The 17,489-nt window shown below is 40.6% G+C and overlaps 1 protein-coding gene across 2 annotated transcripts in view; it reads right to left on the reverse strand.

Annotated features, from left to right (window-relative positions):
- BCAR1 (BCAR1 scaffold protein, Cas family member) overlaps positions 1 to 17,489 on the reverse strand; it is a 96,604-nt gene that overhangs the window by 34,239 nt on the left and 44,876 nt on the right. Inside the window, exon 1 of one of the 2 annotated variants that reach the window (XM_074199622.1) lies at positions 126 to 6,097. The exons of the other annotated variant lie outside the window; for it this stretch is intronic. The gene's annotated coding sequence lies outside the window, so the exon portion shown is untranslated. Of the gene's footprint in view, positions 1 to 125; positions 6,098 to 17,489 lie in introns of those variants that run through there. 2 annotated transcript variants of the gene reach the window in all.

Consider the following 17,489-nt stretch of genomic DNA (forward strand, 5'->3'; position numbering starts at 1 on the left):
CTTCCTTCAAGGTTCAGCCCAGGTTTCTACCTCTACTGGAGACCTTTTCCTGATCCTTCCAGGGGCTTATTCATCCTTCCACCCACATCATTCCTTTGTATATCCTTGAATTTACTTATCCATACCTGTTATTCCCCCAAAAGAATGGAAGCTCCGTGAAGGCAGGGATCTTTGTGTCCCTGGGCCCTGGCACAAATCACATGCTTAAAAAATGTTTACCAAATGACATGAATGAACAGCACATGCCCTTAGGGAATATGAAGACTTGTGTGATCAGAAACTCCCAGGCCTCAGTTGTCCTGACTCTGGGAGTCACAATGACATCTCCTTATGTAACAAATAGACTTAGAGAAGAAAGGAGTCCTTGAGCATCAATTCAACCCCCTTATTTTTACAGACAAGGAAAGTAATCTAAAATGGGTGGTAGACTGAAGAGGACACAAGGGCCTCTGACTGTAAGTCCCTTCCAAAACGTGATCTCAGGTTTTTTCATTTGATGATTCCCTGGAAAGCAGATTGGGGGGGGGGGGGAAGGGTTATCACCATTTTACCTGTGAGACCCAGAAAAGTTAAGGATGACACAATAAAAAGTACACTGCATTGGGCATCAGGATATTTGGATTCAAACTATAAGTAGTTGTACAACCATTAGTAAAACATTTTATTTCTCAAGACCTGTTCCCCTGACTAAAAACAAGGAATAAGACTCCATGTCCTGTATTACCCAAGTAAATTACAGTGAATCCTGACAGAACTAAAATCTGTCTCCCTCCCTCCCAACCGGACTACTCTCCCCATGCCCTACTCCCCAACTAGCAGCCTTCCCATTTTTTTTTTAATATAAAAGGGATACAGAGGTAACGCTAGAGGACAGGTAAGGAGGCTGGGGGAAAGTGGGGAGCAGCACAGAACAAAGGGGGCCATCCCCGAGAAGCATGTACAAACTCTACCCATGGGCAGTCTTGATAGAGAAACATCACCTCCAAATCTCCAACAGTTCAAATGTAACTGGGGCAAGGGATTCACTCAATTCAAATGAGGGCTTTCAGAGGGGAAATAAGGAATTAGGCTGCAGAGGGATGGATTTTCTTTTTTTTTTTCAAACATGGAACAAATATCCTGTTCTGGGACATAACCTCATTTAAAAGAAATCAGATTTCAAAATAATTGACCCTGCCCCAGTTCTTTGACCTATTACTTCTCTCACCACCCCCCAAAGTACAAGCTTACTAAGGATACCACGTGTTTTGGGAGAAGAGGGGGGCATCAGTCTGAGCTGAAAGAGAATGGGGACATAAAGACTGCACCTCTTTATTCTTGCTGCTCTATATTCTTTTCATAGCAATTTTCTGTCTGTCTATAGAGAAAACTGGAAAGCATGGAAACTTCTGACCTATTCTGCCATCTTCCCAGAAGCCCTCCCCCTTCTTCTACTGTTTCTGATGCTATTGCCTGGCCAGTCTCTGGTGACCAGAGAGAGAGAAGGAAGAATTCCATTCAACCTTGAATCCCTGCTCCTCCCCTCAGGGAACTTATATTTTTGTAGAGGGAATAATAACCACTTAAATCTGAGCTCTGTGAACTTGTTTTTTTTTTTAAATTGATAAGTTTTTCAATATAATTGGTTTCCTTTATAAATCCTATGTACTTTATTATTTAAAAATATTACTGAGGGAGGGTCAATGGGATACAAGATACAAAAAAGGATAAGAACTTATAGTTCTTCTTTTCCTGGTTGTTTCAGAGGTAAAGCTTACATCCAGAGTGGTTCTTAGGTTTTTCAAGTAAGAAATTCCCCTTTCAAGGTAAAATTATGTCCTTTTTTTCAGTCCCCTCCCATAGAGTCACAAGAATATGAATACTCATTCATTAGATTATGAATACTCCTTCATATATACTTGATAAATTATGAAATCCATGACAAAAAGAAAATGAAAAATAAATACTGTAAGATGAAAAAAGCTGCTATAAATCTGGTAACACATTCGTGAAATAATGATACGTACATAACTGAATAACTGCAATTTATGGAGCACTTTAAAGTCTGCAACGTACTTTATAGACATGATTTCATTTGATCGTACAACAACCCCATGAGCTAGGTGCTATGACAGTTTGGGATCTTAACCTGAGGTCCACAGATTCCCCAGGGAGATTTCAGAGGATTATGAGCTTGGATGGGAAAAAACCATTCATGTTTATTTCAATATAGCTAGTTTCATTTGTCATCCTTCATAGTAATCTTTAGATGTATTTTAAAATCTCATACTAAGTAATAATCTAGGCTTCCCTGAACTGCCCAAAATGTTAAGAACCATTAAGTGCTACTCCCATTTCCAAACTAACAAAACTGAGCCTCAGAGGGGGAAGTCAGAATTAGGGTTAGTGACTTACTCATGGACCTAAAGCTATTAAGGAGAGATATGGACCCCAAGCTTCCGGACTCCAAACCCAGGCCTGGAATGTAGGGAGATTTCCAGTCTGCTTTTCTGTGGGAGTCATGTTTGTTTTGCTAAGTCACAAAGAGGATTTTGTTTGATGTGAGGTGCCCATGTGGAGCTGAGGACCCCTTGTAATGGCTCCATGGCAGCCCCAGCCTTCCCCCCCAGTCACTAAGACTCCAGGTTGGGAAGCTCTGCTGTAACACAGGACAAGGCTCAGAGAATCATTTGCAAGACTGGTTTGGAGAATCAGTTCCATTACTTAATAGGTGATTTGACTCTTGGGTTTGTAGGACAAGGGAAGGGTTCTTTGGGAAGGAATTCCTCACCATTAAGGGTCACCCACGGCCCTCACTTTCCTGACCCAGTCAACTGGATATCTGGAGTTGTAAGGGGAGTTGAAGGAAATTCACCCTTCCTTTTCTCATCCCTTTTCACAGGGTGAGATCTGATTTGGGGGATCTCTGATCCCTTAGGATCTGAGACCCAGAAAATGAGGAAGTCAAGAGCCCAGGGCTCAGGGACTACCAGGGAGAATTTCTGTGGTTTTAAATGTAGTTTCAGAATCAGTAACTGTTCAGTAAGAGGTTCCTGATCTGATTCTCTGAAATCACATTTCCTAAGACAGTGACCACCTGGCTTCTCAGCCCAAATAAGGTGGGCAGGTATGTGTAAATGGAGTCTACTACTACATTTATTTGATACAAATCCAGGGGAGATAGGGCATTACCATCTCTTTGATAACAGCCACCATAGTTCACAGAGTCCCCCCAAAAGGAAGACTGCTTTGGGGCATGGGGTACTGGTGGATGTGTATCTCTGCATTCTGTGTGCCTGTCTCTTCTCTTTATGTGCCTCTTTCTTTCTCTGTGAGTGAGAAATTGGGGAAACACTTCCATAGGCATTCCAAGAATTTGTTCCTTTTCCACTTAAACATTCTCCTCATCTCCACCTCCCCCCCTTCCCACCCTATTCGCTTCCCAGAATGGCATTTCCTCTTCGGAAATACTGCCCTTAAGGGGTTACCTTTGCAATGTGCCACTGAGCTGGGAAAGCCACTCAGCTTGCATCAGTGAAAATTATTACCACATGGGCTGCTCTGTGCAATGTCCCATGCATCACTCCCCCACCAAAGGCTCTGTGGGAGAGGGGGGCCCACACAGGTTAACAGATGAATAGAGTCATATTAGAATAAGGGAATGTTAGAGGTAGGGGAAGAAAGGGATGACATGCTTCTTGGCCAGTCTTAAGATAGTCAAGTCCAATGGGGAAAGAGACCCTGGAGTGTCTGACTTCCAGTTTCACAGTTGGATATTTTCCGAACCCAGATCTATGCTTAGCACATCTCAGACTTTAGAAGTGATCAAAGCAATGACTCAAGATAAAACATACCTCATCTCTTGGCCAGAAGGGATGGATTATAGGTAGAAAATGAGAAGTGCATTTTTAGACATGGTCAAATGTGTGGGTTTCTTTTGTGTGACCATATCTATCCCTTACAAGAGAAAGCTTCTATGAGGGAACTGGGGGTGAGTAAGTAATATTAAAAAATTTTTTAAAGAAGATTATCAGTGGGGCGGCTAGGTGGCGCAGTGGATAAAGCCCGGCCCTGGAGTCAGGAGTACCTGGGTTCAAATCTGGTCTCAGACACTTAATAATTACCTAGCTGTGTGGCTTTGGGCAAGCCACTTAACCCCATTTGCCTTGCAAAAAAAACCCAAAAAAAACAGCAGTATCAGTTAAACATTTTAAGAATATACATAAGTACATAAGGGATACAATAATAGCAATTTTGTTACTATCTTGTTAAATTTGACAAATACTTTAAAAACTATATGTGACAGGTCAGTTTCTTATACAATCCTCTTTCTTGTTTTTTGTATATTGCTGACAAATTAATATTAGTTCATAATGAAAAGAAAAATTTTTTTTTTAAATTCTGATTTGAGTCAAAGGGCATGGATTCAAATCCTAGTTTTGATAGTTACTAGCTAGGAGACCAGGCAGAATTATTTCCTTTTCTGGATCTTTATTTCCTTATCCTATTGTCTTTTATAAAGACAAGAAACTGATCTTCCAGGGCATTTCTGGCTTCAAATTCTCTTCCCCTGCTTGCCCTCATGCTGCCAGCCCCTTTTCCCTCTATTACAGCTTCTCCCCTAACTTTCCAAAGAATGCTCAAGTGTTAACTCGTTTAACTTAGACTGATTCAGGTCTAACAGCAAGGAGTTCCTAGAGTATCTCTCTCCATTTTTTCAGGGAGGTTGAGGCAGAGCAGCAGAGTAGTGAGCCTCCCTCACCTTTTGGAAGATGAATTGTGTGCCACTGTTATAGTATAGAGTTCTTTAAATCTGAGCAGCCTTGGTGGAATGAAGCAAGAGTTGTTGCCACACTGCCATCATCTTTCTGGGCATATTTGGTCCATAAGGTGAGAAGGGAATAAGTATTTACAAATATTAATTCATCTGATCCTCATAGCAACCTACAAGGTAGCTTTTATTATTATTCCCATTTTACAGTTGAGAAGACTAAGGCAAACAGAGGTTAGGTGACTTGCCCAAGGTCACACAGCTAGTAATTATCTAAGGGTGTATGCATTGTGGTTCTCTCAGCCCTCACCCCAGCCCACTCGTGTACTCCTGTCCCCTTCTCCTAATAAAAATATTGACATTCATATCAAGGTAAAGATCACGATAATAAAATACCTCACCTGGAGGAGGAAGAAGGATGACATAATGGAAAGGGAACCAGCTAGCTCAGAAATTATACTTTCACCCTTCCGGGATTATGTGCCAAGAAGGATATTGACAGTAAGAAAAGATTGTGTGGGGACAGTTAGAGAAGCTTTGCTTGTGATATGATCATCCCTCTTTTACAAGTACAGAAACTGAGACAGGCAGAGACTAACCCAAGGTCACACAGCTAGTAGCATCCCAGGCTAGATCTGAACTCAGATCTTCCTGCCTCTAAACCTAGCCACTGTGCCACCTAGCTGAAGGACAAGACTTTCTATGAATAACTAAACTGTTTTTCATGCAATACACTGAAGACATTAGTATCCAAATATAATGGCTCTATGGCTATTGATGGAGAAAAGTTTAATGTGACAGAAATCCATTTTTCAACAATCTATTGACCTTCCAATTTCCTTCTTAAAAGCAAGCTCTGTCTTTCTCTTTCCTCTCCCTCTCTCCCTTCCTTCCTTCCCTTACCCTCTTCTTTCCTAAAGAAAGAAATCAATCAAATATTTGCTGGCTGAGGTGACTTCTAGGCTCTATATACCTCCAGAAAGTCTGTGCTAATGTCGATTCCTTTATCCATTGACTATTTTTCAGCATCAGCAGCTTTTTAAAAAATAGTTTAGCCAAAATAAACCACAATTTTCCAAGACAATTCTGAAGGACTCATGATGAAAAATGCTACACACCTCCTAAGAAAGAACTGATGAACTCAGTGCAAACTGAAGTATAATTTTCTCACTTTATTTTTCTTGGGTTTTGTTTTTTTATGACATGGCTAATATGAAAATATTTTACATGACTTCATATGTATTCTATTGCTTGCCTTCTCGGTGAGTGAGGGAAGGGTTGGGAGGAGGGAGAGAATTTGGAACTCAATTTTTAAAAAATAATAATAAAATATAAATAATAATAATATAAATATAAATAATATATTATAAATATAAATATTATAATTATAAATATAAATATAAAATAATATAAATAATAATAAATATAATATAAATAATAATAAATAAATAATTTTAAAAATAGGGCAGCTAGAGTTGTCTCAATTGGGTGTGATATATTTTAGTTGGGTTCTTATTCAGGTTTCATTTTAATCCTTGTTCTAATAAGTTATAGACCTATTCACTTCAGACTATGATTTTAAAATACCCTCCCCATTTAGTAACTAACCATTTCCCTTCTATGAAAATATAATTTGATGTAAATTTGTATGATGGTCAGCATCTCTTGCTTCTCTACTTGAAATATTCATAATACGTAGAATTTTTTTCCTATTTCCTCCTGCACCCACCTTTATACTGAATTCACTTGAGTATATGTTGATTTACTTTGGAATTTACTTCTTTCTGCAAAAGATATTGGTGCAAAACTGAAAATATTTTCATGTTGGACTTTTCTGCAAATGCTCATCATGAGCAATGCAATGCAGGATGACAGGCATCCTCAGCAATGAAGTCATTCCTGAAAGAGGTCAAGGGGCTTGAAGAATGCCTCTCTCCACATTCCAAGTTGTTAGGGAAAATAAAGGGCTCCTAGTCCTTACAGACATAAGACTTCAATGGGAATGTCAGTCCTTTTTGTGAGCTTTCATTTTCAGTGTAAAGAACATTTTTTTTTTTCAGAGAAAATGGGGGTCAGGAAATTGAATAGTTATGCCTTCTCTATTGTCAGTTATCTACTATCTTAGGCATCCTAAGCCAAGATCCTATCCCTTCTCTGATCCTTATTTGTTCCTCAAGGTCACACAGGTGAGGTTTTAAAACCTACACTTTTTGTTGTCCTTAGCTTCCCTTACCAGTCTCAGCTCACTCTACGCTAAAATTTCTGGCAATTTTAAAGGTTCATGACACACTTATATTCATCTCCTCCTACTTGACTTTAATCCCATTCTTTTCTGAACCTAAATTGACTGGTGAGTTCTCAGAGTATCCACAAGGGTCTCTTCAGATCAATCCCATTTTTCTCCTCATTAGAATTGTTTCTCTTGTACCTTCAGAATTTCATCTTCAGCATCTCTCTCCACTTTCCCTGAAGCATTATAGTCTGTGGGATTCTATCAGTCCTCTGAACCTTTTGAAATCTATCTTCCTTAAATCTAGGAGACTTGTTAGATAAACTATGTCCATATTTCCTTTCCTTCTCTAAAGGAAAGTGGGATGATCACTTCCCCACAAGGTTGGGAAATTGTGTGAATCTTTTAATGACCCCAAGCTTCTTCCAGAAACAAAGAACTAAATAGATATTATTTAAACAATACTCTGCATGGTTGTGATTCAGACAATAGCAGATTCTCTGAAGGTTACAGAGAGGTAATAGTGGGTATTAATAGAGGACAACATGCTGACCCAGAAGGTGCAAGTTACTTCACCTTTGAATGAGCTGGGTTAGATAACTTCTAAGATCCCTTCCAATTCTGCCATTCTACCATGCTCTTCTTCACAGGCCAAGTCAGATTAAAATTTATAACTGGGAAACATTTAATAAAATGAATAGTTTAAATGTAAAGACTGACAAATTGCCTTCTGTGGGGGGTGGGGGGAGGGAAGCAAAATTAGAGGAAAAATTGTAAAACTCAAAATAAAGAAAATCATTAATAAAAAACTGAATAGTTTAGTGGGTCTCATTTCTATTCGAGTTTGACATTTTATACTATATGAACACATATTTCTCAAGTCTTCTGAGATTCAAAGAGATGGGAACTGGATGGCAAGTGGGTAGAGGTGAAAACTGCATGACCAAAGTGGTCATCAGGGTAGGGGAAGGGGATGATGAGTAAGCCCTGCTGGTTGGATTGAAGGGAAATCAAGTTGGAACAGCACAATGTTCAAGTCATCGCCCCTCCATCCTAGGAGGCCTTTCCTCTGTTTCTATGACTCCATTTTCTGAGCTTCCCAAACAATTGCAGGAAATTGTGTCCAGGATGAGAGGAGGGGCCAAGCCTGGAGAAGGTACTGGGGCTGGCCCCCTGGACAGGGCAGGCAGGAAAGAGCTAGGGGCCATGGGCCTGAGTTTGGTGTTGGGGGATCCTTTGTTAGAATACAGTTAAATAAGTATTGGGGGTATTTGTAATCAGAAGCATTTGAAGAGAGTGGTTTCAGTAGCAGCATCCAAATGGGGAAGAGGACAAAGATTTCAGAAAAGAGCTAGTTTCTAAAATGAGGAGTTCAAGAGTGGAAAAAACTGGTCTCAGAATCTGAAGAGCTCTGGTGCAGTTTAACGAGATTCTTTTTTTGTCACAGTTTAGTTGGCAGAGGACTGCCGCCATTTAAATCCCAGCTCTGGATTTACTAATTCTGTGACTCTGAGACTAAAAACCTGAAGGGGCCCATCAACATCCTGGGAAGGGTGGTGCCGGCCTCTGAAGAAGTCTAGCAATTTGTACAGTTACTCGTCACGGATGGGGAGAAAAAGTAGAGGTCACTTAATCAAGTCACAGCCCATTTCTTGACCTCAATTTCCCTTTTGTCAAATAGAAGGGTTTGATTAAATGAAGCCTAAACTCCTTCCAGCCCTGACACTCCAGGGTCCTGTTTCTCTTCATAAATCCCTTGTAATGTTAAGGCAGGAAAAGGAAGCCTTCCAAAGTCATTGGAGTCTGGATTCAAATTCTTCCTCTGATGTTTATCACTGATGGGACCTAAGCTAGATATGTATAGTAGCTAGAGTGTGAGAATCAAAGATCTGAGTTTGAATCCTCCCCTTCCTAGCTTAAACCTCTCTCTACCTCAATTTTCTCATCTGCAAAATAGAGATAAAAACACTCCCCTCTAGAACTGTTCTTTGGATTAAATGAGATAAAGTGCTTGGTAGTCTTTAAAGCATCTTATAAAGCTATCATTACCATCATCCTCATCATTTACATAATAATACTTTAAGTTTTGCAAAGTGCTTTACTATCTCCTTGTGAGATGGATGCTATATTTTTTATTTTAGCTAACTTACTCAGGGTCACATAGTCGATGAGCATCTAAGGCGAGATTTGACTCAGGTCTTCCTGATTCTAAATCCAAGACTCTATTTCCTCATCTGTAAGGAACTCATCACTGCTGTTGGACTAAATGGCTTCTCAGCTCCTTCCCAGCTTGGGCTCTAGAACTCCATTCCTTGATACTGAAGGTATGCTTAATAACAAAAATCCTTTCTAGCTCTAATTCTCTATGGTTCTATGAGACTAATAAGTATTGTTGTCATTCAGTTTTTTCAGTCTTGCTCTCATTTGTTTTGGGTTTTTTCCAAAGATACTGGATCTTTGTACCGGTTGCTGACCATGTCTGGCATGTTGTTCCTCTTCACCTCTGCCTTAAAAAATGCCTGGGGGGGGGGGGGGTGGCTAGGTGGTGTAGTGGATAAAGCACCAGCCCTGGAGTCAGGAGTACCTGGGTTCAAATTCAGTCTCAGACACTTAATAATTACCCAGCTGTGTGGCCTTGGGCAAGCCATTTAACCCCATTTGCCTTACAAAAAAAAAAAACCTAAAAAAAAAAAATGCCTGGCCTCCTTCAAGACAAATCTCAGGCATCATCTTTCCTAATCTTCCGGCTGCTAGTGCCCTTCCTAATTACTTTGTACTTATTCTATTCATATTTATCATACACACACACACACACACACACACACACAAACTAGAAGATATACTTAGATATTGTCTCCTTAACAGACTGTAAACTCTTCTGGGGTACTACTATGGGCCAAGCTCTACACCAGGAATTCCCAACAGTTCCTTCGACCCCAAATTGCAAAAAATCTGGAATTGGAGCAGCTCTGGCAATCTCTTCCTCTCAAAATGAAGCTGAAGAAAGGAAGTGATTGGGAATCCACTGACCTGGGTTTCAACCTTGTCCTATGCCCCTCATTAGCTAGGCCACCCTAGGCAAATCACTTCCAGGGGCTTTTGTGTCCTCCTCTATAAAAGGAGGGAGTTAGACTACAACACAAATTACAAACCCTTTCTGTGTCCTGGACCCCACTGACAGAATCACTTCTTAGTTGTTGAAAATGTTCCATTTCAGTTAAGGGTTGGTTGCCTACCTCTGAAGCAATCCTTCAATTCTAAAGGGTCCAGCACTGGGGCTAGGTTCTCCCTGATCTAAGCTTCAGAGACTAATAGTGATAAGAACTAATATTTATATGGCAATTTAGGGTTTATAAAGAACTTTATATATATTTTTTCATTTGACCTTGTCATGAGCCCCATTCAAGAACTAAGGAAGGAAGCCAGGAGGGGCCATTCCCTTAGTTGGCAAAGAAGAAAAGATTCTGGAAAGTCCTGCATCAGCAATAGCTTCAGCTTGCCTTGGGCAGCAGTTCCTGTATTATGACCAGGCTCAGATATCTAAACAAGTTTATGCAGGACCTGAGTATCTAATACAGAGTCATGCTCCCAGACTAGATATCATGGAAATATACAATTGGGACTCTGGACGAATCATTCTTCAGTAGGATCATCGGGGGTCATGCAGGGGAAAGATCAGAGGGCTCCACCTGGATGGGGCAAAAAGTCAAGTTCTTCAAGGAGGATTTACCAAACATATATCCACAAGACTGTGCTCAACTTCCCTGCATCTCAGTTTCTTCATCTGTCAAAAGAAAATATTAACTACCCTATAACCTCAACAAGATTAACATAAGCATAAAGATGCTTTTGAAAGTATAAATAGCTATATAAATTCAAGGACCCAAGTCCATCCTCTTCCCCCAATTCCTGATATCTAGGCAAGCCCATTCCTACATCAACCCTGCTGGTGGTACCCTATTCTTTTTGAAAAAGTGATTCCCTAAACTCCTAATTTCTACCCAAGGGGGGGGCCTTCTGGACTTTGGGGCTAAACCAATCAATTAATCAATAAATTTTCAGGCATTGTGACTGACTTGGGGGGTTACAAAAGCATCCGAAACTATCTCCTCCCTCAGGGAGATAGGATGGTTTAGCGTAAAAGAGAGATGAATCTGAAGTCCTTGCTTTGTATGACTGGGAAATTGATTTTCATCTTTCAGAGCTTTGGGTTTTCTTATCTGGAAAATAGGTATCCTATTAAAACTCCTACTACCTACCTTTCAGAGCTGGTGTGTGAAAAACTTGGAAGAGCTGTTCAAATGTGAACTACTATAATAATTATTATATTGTAGAACAGAGATAATGAAAAGAAATTGGGGAGGGGGATTTTCCAGACATTGGCTGTTTCAATCTTCCAGCTACTGTCTCTTCTGCAGAATACAGTCCACAAGTATTGATTACCTACATCCCTCTGACAACAAGCCAAGAAGGAAAGAGGGCATTGACATATTAGGCCTCCACTAGTCATTAATTTATTGGGTGTTAAATAAGTGAATGAATGAATTGAAGGGGGATGGTTAGAAAAAAGGGTGATGATAATCAGAGCTACTTCAAAGAATAAAGAAAGGGGGGATTGAGGTAGGTGTTAGTTTCTAGTCCAGGTATTAGTACAAACCCATAGATACCATTCTTTCCAAAATGATCCTTTCGCTGAACAAAGGCCAGTTGGTCCGTGGTGATAGAAAAGGCATATTCAGGCTTTCCTACAGACTGGGCAGATAGTCTTGGGGTGCCCTGGTCGTCTTTCTTGTCAGAGTCAGAAGCCTGGGCTAGAGGGAGGCAGCCTCAGATAAGTATCAAATGTACACTGATAGGTTTATAGAGTTTTTAAGCTGCAAAGTGGATCCTTTTACAGTTGAGAAAGTTGAGGCCCCAGAGGTAAAATGACTTTCCCCAAGATTTCAAAAGCTGTCACCCCAGGCAGAGGTGGTTTTCCATCCAGGTGTCTGGACTCCAACAAAGTTCTTTCAGTTACTCCAGGATATTTCTCTCTTCCTGGGAGTGCGGGGGGGGGGGGGGGTGGAGGGCAGGAGGGAATGGGGATCATCCAAGGGCCAAGGGATGCGTAGCTTGTAGGCTATTACCGGGTCCAATATTCACTGCCCTCTGGCAGCTCCCCAAAACTTTAACCTGCTCCACCTGGGTAACAGTCCTACCCTTGAGAAAGCAGGCAAGATGAAGAGGGGGAGGGGGTCATCTCAAGGCTCCAGCTGTGTTTGTGTGAAAGGCTCAGGAAATGGTGCTGCACAGATTCCTTTGTGTAGTAAAATAATTATAATCAACGCCCGCCACAGCAAATGAGCTTGGCACTCATCAACCCGCTGCTGTAATCAGCAGCCAGCAGCTTCTGATTGTCATTCCCCTTTCCCCCTCCCCACTAATACTCCCCTGAGTCTAAAATGACATCAGCTGTCAACTGAGAACTGATAATAGGGCAAGTTCCCCCCTCAATAACCCAAAGAGTCACACAATAGGGGCATCCTGGTAGCCTGGGGGTGAGGAGGGGGTTGACAGCCAAACATAAACCTCTGATGGGGCACTGGCTTAGATAATCATAGATTTAGACCTGCTGTCTTGGCTGTCATCTGATCCAATTTACAGATGAGGAAACTGAGGCCCAGAGATAAGTGGCTTCCTCATAGGGACCCTAGAGGGAATGGAAGATCTGACATTAATGACTCTGGGAAATCAGCTGAAGTTCCTAGATAGTCCTTCTGATGGAGAGACAAAGAATAGGAAAGGGGGTAACTGATTCCATGGTTGGAGATCATGTAGCCTCAGTAGATTTTTGACTGCTTCTATCTCAGCAATCCTTGTCCAGCTCTCCTCAAGATCCAAGGTCCCCAATCACTCCTGAATCCCTGTCACATACACCCATACTTTAATCCCCTCATCACTCACTTGTTGACTTGCTGCCAGCCTGGCCCCCCTTTCAAAGAGATCTTCCTTTATTTTCTCTCTCAAGGACCATGAACCATAAAGAGCAGAAATAAAACTCCCCTAATTGTTTTAATTGCTTTTCTAATTTGGAAATTAAACAGCAAAGAAGGAGCCTGGAGAGACAAACAATTACCCTGAAACTAGGCTGCTGAGGGCTAGCCATGGCATCCAAGACAGGAAGAAAATCAGATGCTGAGCTTTACTACCATGGAATGACCAAGCTTGCTAAAGCTACCACTTTCTACTCTACCACCAGGCTCAAAGTAAAACATACCATCAAGAAAGAAATCTCTGTTGGCTAAGTCAAAACTCTCCTCCCTGACTGAACGAACGGGGTCATCTAGCTCCAACCAAAGCCCTGTGGAATACTTTTCTTCTTTTCTATAGAAATTTGCTTCCCAAGAGCCTGGAGGGGACAATATGATTCTCACTCCCCAAGTCCTTCATCACAGGACTTGTGATTTGTTCTCTAACTACATAAGAAGCAAATTCACACAGACCTGGCAAGGAACATGGTTTCTGTTCCATCTATCCCAACATTTCTCTTATTCTTCTAAAAGGGAACTCTTATTCCCTAGGTTGCCATCATTTATTCACCCTGTAATTTAGCAAGTTTGGTAAAGCAAGAGAAAAGAACCTTGCCCTAGATATTGGATGGTGATGTGTGCTGTGTGTGTGTGTGTGTGTGTGTGTGTGTGTGTGTGTGTGATTAGACAGGATCCATACCATGAAAGAGTTTAATGAGGTAAGGGGGACAAACAGATTTATTCCTTTTCAAAAAAATATTTTATTTTCATGAAGATCTGCCCTTTTCTCTCTCCCACTTCCCCTTTTCTCCTGGTTGATAACACGAGGAACACAAAAACCCTGGTTTCAAACATGTTTAATTGAGCAAAACAAATTCCTGCATTGGCTATGTCAATACACACACACACACACACACACATACACACACACCTCAATCTGTACTCTGAGTTTTTCTGCTCTCTATCTGGAGGTGGGGAAACATGTTTCATCATGAGTCCTCTGGAAAGGGGGGTTAGTCATTGTGCTGATCTGAGTTGCTGTTTTCCAGTTTGTTTATCTTTATAATATTATTTTTATATAAATTGTTTTCCTGATTGTGCTCACTGTACTCTTCATCAGTTCATACAAATCTTCCCAAGTTTCTCTGAAACCCTCCACTTTATCATGTAATACAGTATATTACAGAACAATATTACTGTATCACATTCCCTGTAGCTTGTTTAGCTATTTCCCCGTGGATGGGTACCATCCACTTTCTCAGTTTCCAGTTCATCATAAAAAAAATGCTGTTTAACTTTGTATAAATATGGGTCCTTTCTCTGTTTCTTTGATTTCTTTGAGAGATAGAGCCCAAAGATTCCAAATCTCTTTAGGGGATAGACTTATATGTTGTATCAGTTATCACTGGGTATACACAGTTTAATCGATTTCTGGGCATAGATCCATTTTGAAAAAACAAGTCTGACCATATCATTCCCCTCTTAGCGAAGTGTCATTGGTTTCCTTTTGCCTCTACGATAAATACAAACCCTTCTATCTGTCATTTAAAGTCTTCCCAATCTATTCCCAGATTATCTTTCCTGACTACATACAATTCCCTCTCATACATGCTACAGTTCACTGAAACTGGTCTACTTTCCATGTGAAAATGTAGATTCCAACTCCCAGTTTTTACCTCCAGGCTGTTTCTCATTGGTGGAATGTTCTCCCAATTCATTTCTACCCCCTTAGAACTCTAAGTTTACTTTAAGGGTGATGATCACCTTTCTTCATTTCTCTTAGTATTCTCCCCTTCACAAATTCCTCTGGACAAGTTGCTTCTCCCCAGATGAACATAAGTTCACTGAGGGTTGATGTAATGGTTCTAGCACAGTACTAAATATACATGATGCTCTAGGAAAGGATTTTAAATGGGCTGAATCCATAGAAGCCTCACAGTCAGAAAGAAGAAATATGTGGATTGACAAACATGAGTGGTGAAAATGTAAGAAGACAGAAACAGTTGACCTGAGATGTCCATCCAAGTTCTGAGAAACTAGGGAAGATGAGATGACTGGAATGTGGGGACTGGGAAGGTTTGACTTGGACATCTTAGAAGAGGAAAACCTGGTAGAAGAGATGAATTCCCATAACATGGACACTACAATGTACCAACTAGATTGATCTTTCTTCTTTATTTGGTCTTTATCCAAGCTCAAAGTTCTTTAGAGTCAATTGCTACATACTCAAATTGGCAATTAGCAAATGCTACAATTGAGGGCTTGATCTGTGATTTTGTTGAATGTCTAGACTTCATGAAATGATGGAGAAAATGTTAATAAAGCAGGTTAATCTTCTAAGAGCACAAATGCTCAGTACATAAAGTAACTAGAACATAGCTAAATAAATGCCTATTTCCTTCCCCCTTAAAAATGTGCCACGTAACTCAACAGGGTATAGACATCTAGAGTAAAAAAAGGAGAGAAGGAGGAAAGGGTGAAGGGGGGATGTGGATGATAGATGAGAGGGTAGATCATATAACACATTTTATTTTGTACTTCTTGCAAGGGGCTGGGATTGGGTGGCCTGTCCAGGACCACGGTGCTGGGTGGTTGTTGGATCTCAGAGGTGGTATGTGGGCTTGGGGTCTTTTGGCCCCTGGGCTGGTGATCAGTCTGCTGCACCACTCAGCTACCCTATAGCACATTTTAGAAGAGGGACAGAGTGAAAGGAGAGAGAAAATATAATATAAGGTAGTGGAGAGGTATGGATGGAGGGAATTACAATCAGCAACAACAGTGGAAAAAATATAGAAGTAACTTTTGTGATGGACTTATCATAAAGGATGTGATCCACCCAAGACAGAGCTGATGGTATCAGAACACTGACTGAAACATTTTTTTTCTCTTTTATTTCTCATGAGGGTCTATATTTTTTGGGGGGAAGGGGTATTATGTTTACTCTTAAGCAAGAATGCTTTAGTAACGTATTAAAAAATCACTTGTACAAAAATTTTAAAAAATTTAGTAAAGAAATAAAAAAAACTCAAAAAAATGTGCTGTATATACAATTCCTGCCCCCCCCCCCCACCAAGAGCTGGTGTTAAAACATTTACCAACCCTGGTGTTCTCTAAGCCTCCGAACTGTGGCTTCTCTCCTCCCCTAACATTGGTGATCTCATCCATTCCCATGGGTTCAATTATTATCCCTGTGTAGATACTCTCAGATCTATCAAGTCAACCCTGGTCTCACTTCTGATTGACAGCCCCACATTGCCACTGGTAAACAGAATCCATGATCCCCTCCCCCATGCCACACAGATAAGAGTAGGCAGATTCTCTCATTCCACGTCCAAGGTCTATAATGCCAAAGTCTACATGGTCCTTGAAAACACCTGGGTGAAGAAACAGGAAGTTCCTAGAATGAGAATATATATAATATTACACACAAATGTAATGTTATATATAATCCAATATAATTATATTATCCAATATATACATTTTTCTATATTGTCCTATATATAGGATATTAATGTATGTTATAACATGATGAAGAATCACAGGACTTAAAACCTTTTTTACAGATGAAGAAACAGGTTCAGAGGGAGTAAGGAATATAGAAGACTAAAAAAAAAGGGATCAATGAAAAAGTTACAGAGACCTGGGTTGGAATTATACACATACCCATACCTCATATAAAATAGAGAAGATATATATATATATATATATATATATATATATATATATATACTTACACTTATTTAGCTATATGCCCATACATATATATATGCATAAAATAGATAAGATACATCCACTAATACACATTGATAGGCATATATATATATATATATATATATATATATATATACACACATACACACACACATACACACACTTATATAGGTCTGCAAACACATTTATATAAAATAGATAACAGAATATACCAGCACACACTGATATGCACATATATAAAACAGAGTATATACATTCTACACAAAAACTTATAAAGATATGTGCACACATATAGATACACATAAAATAGAGAAAATACACACACACACACACACACACAAACACACAGAGGACCATGCTGGTAGCTGTGCCCCAACCCTGACCTCACCACCCCACAGTGCCTGGGCAAAGGATGGAGAGAGAAGCTCCCTTCATCCCCCTCTGCCAGGGCCCCCCAGTGGGTGGGGAAGCTTCCTCTGGAAACATGGAAGGGAGAGCTGAGAAGCAGAGGAAAGCAGCTGAAGGGCTGGGTCTTCTGGGAAGCCTACAGAGACTCAGGCACTGACCAGAGCAGGAAAAATCTGTGGCCCTGAGATTGCTTCCCCCAGTCATCCGGTCCCAGCTGGGAGAGGCCATGAGGTTCTTCAGGGTGACACAGGAAGTGGTTGGGAATGTGGCTGCCAAAACATCCCAGGATTTTAAGGTGGAAGGGACTTTGGGGAGGGAGCATCTACATCAAGGTCTTCATTTTGGCAAATGCTGAAGTGCCCTTCCCAAGTCACAGTGAGTA

Source organism: Macrotis lagotis, chromosome 1 (assembly GCF_037893015.1).
Source record: "Macrotis lagotis isolate mMagLag1 chromosome 1, bilby.v1.9.chrom.fasta, whole genome shotgun sequence".
Taxonomy (NCBI): Eukaryota; Metazoa; Chordata; class Mammalia; order Peramelemorphia; family Peramelidae; genus Macrotis; species Macrotis lagotis.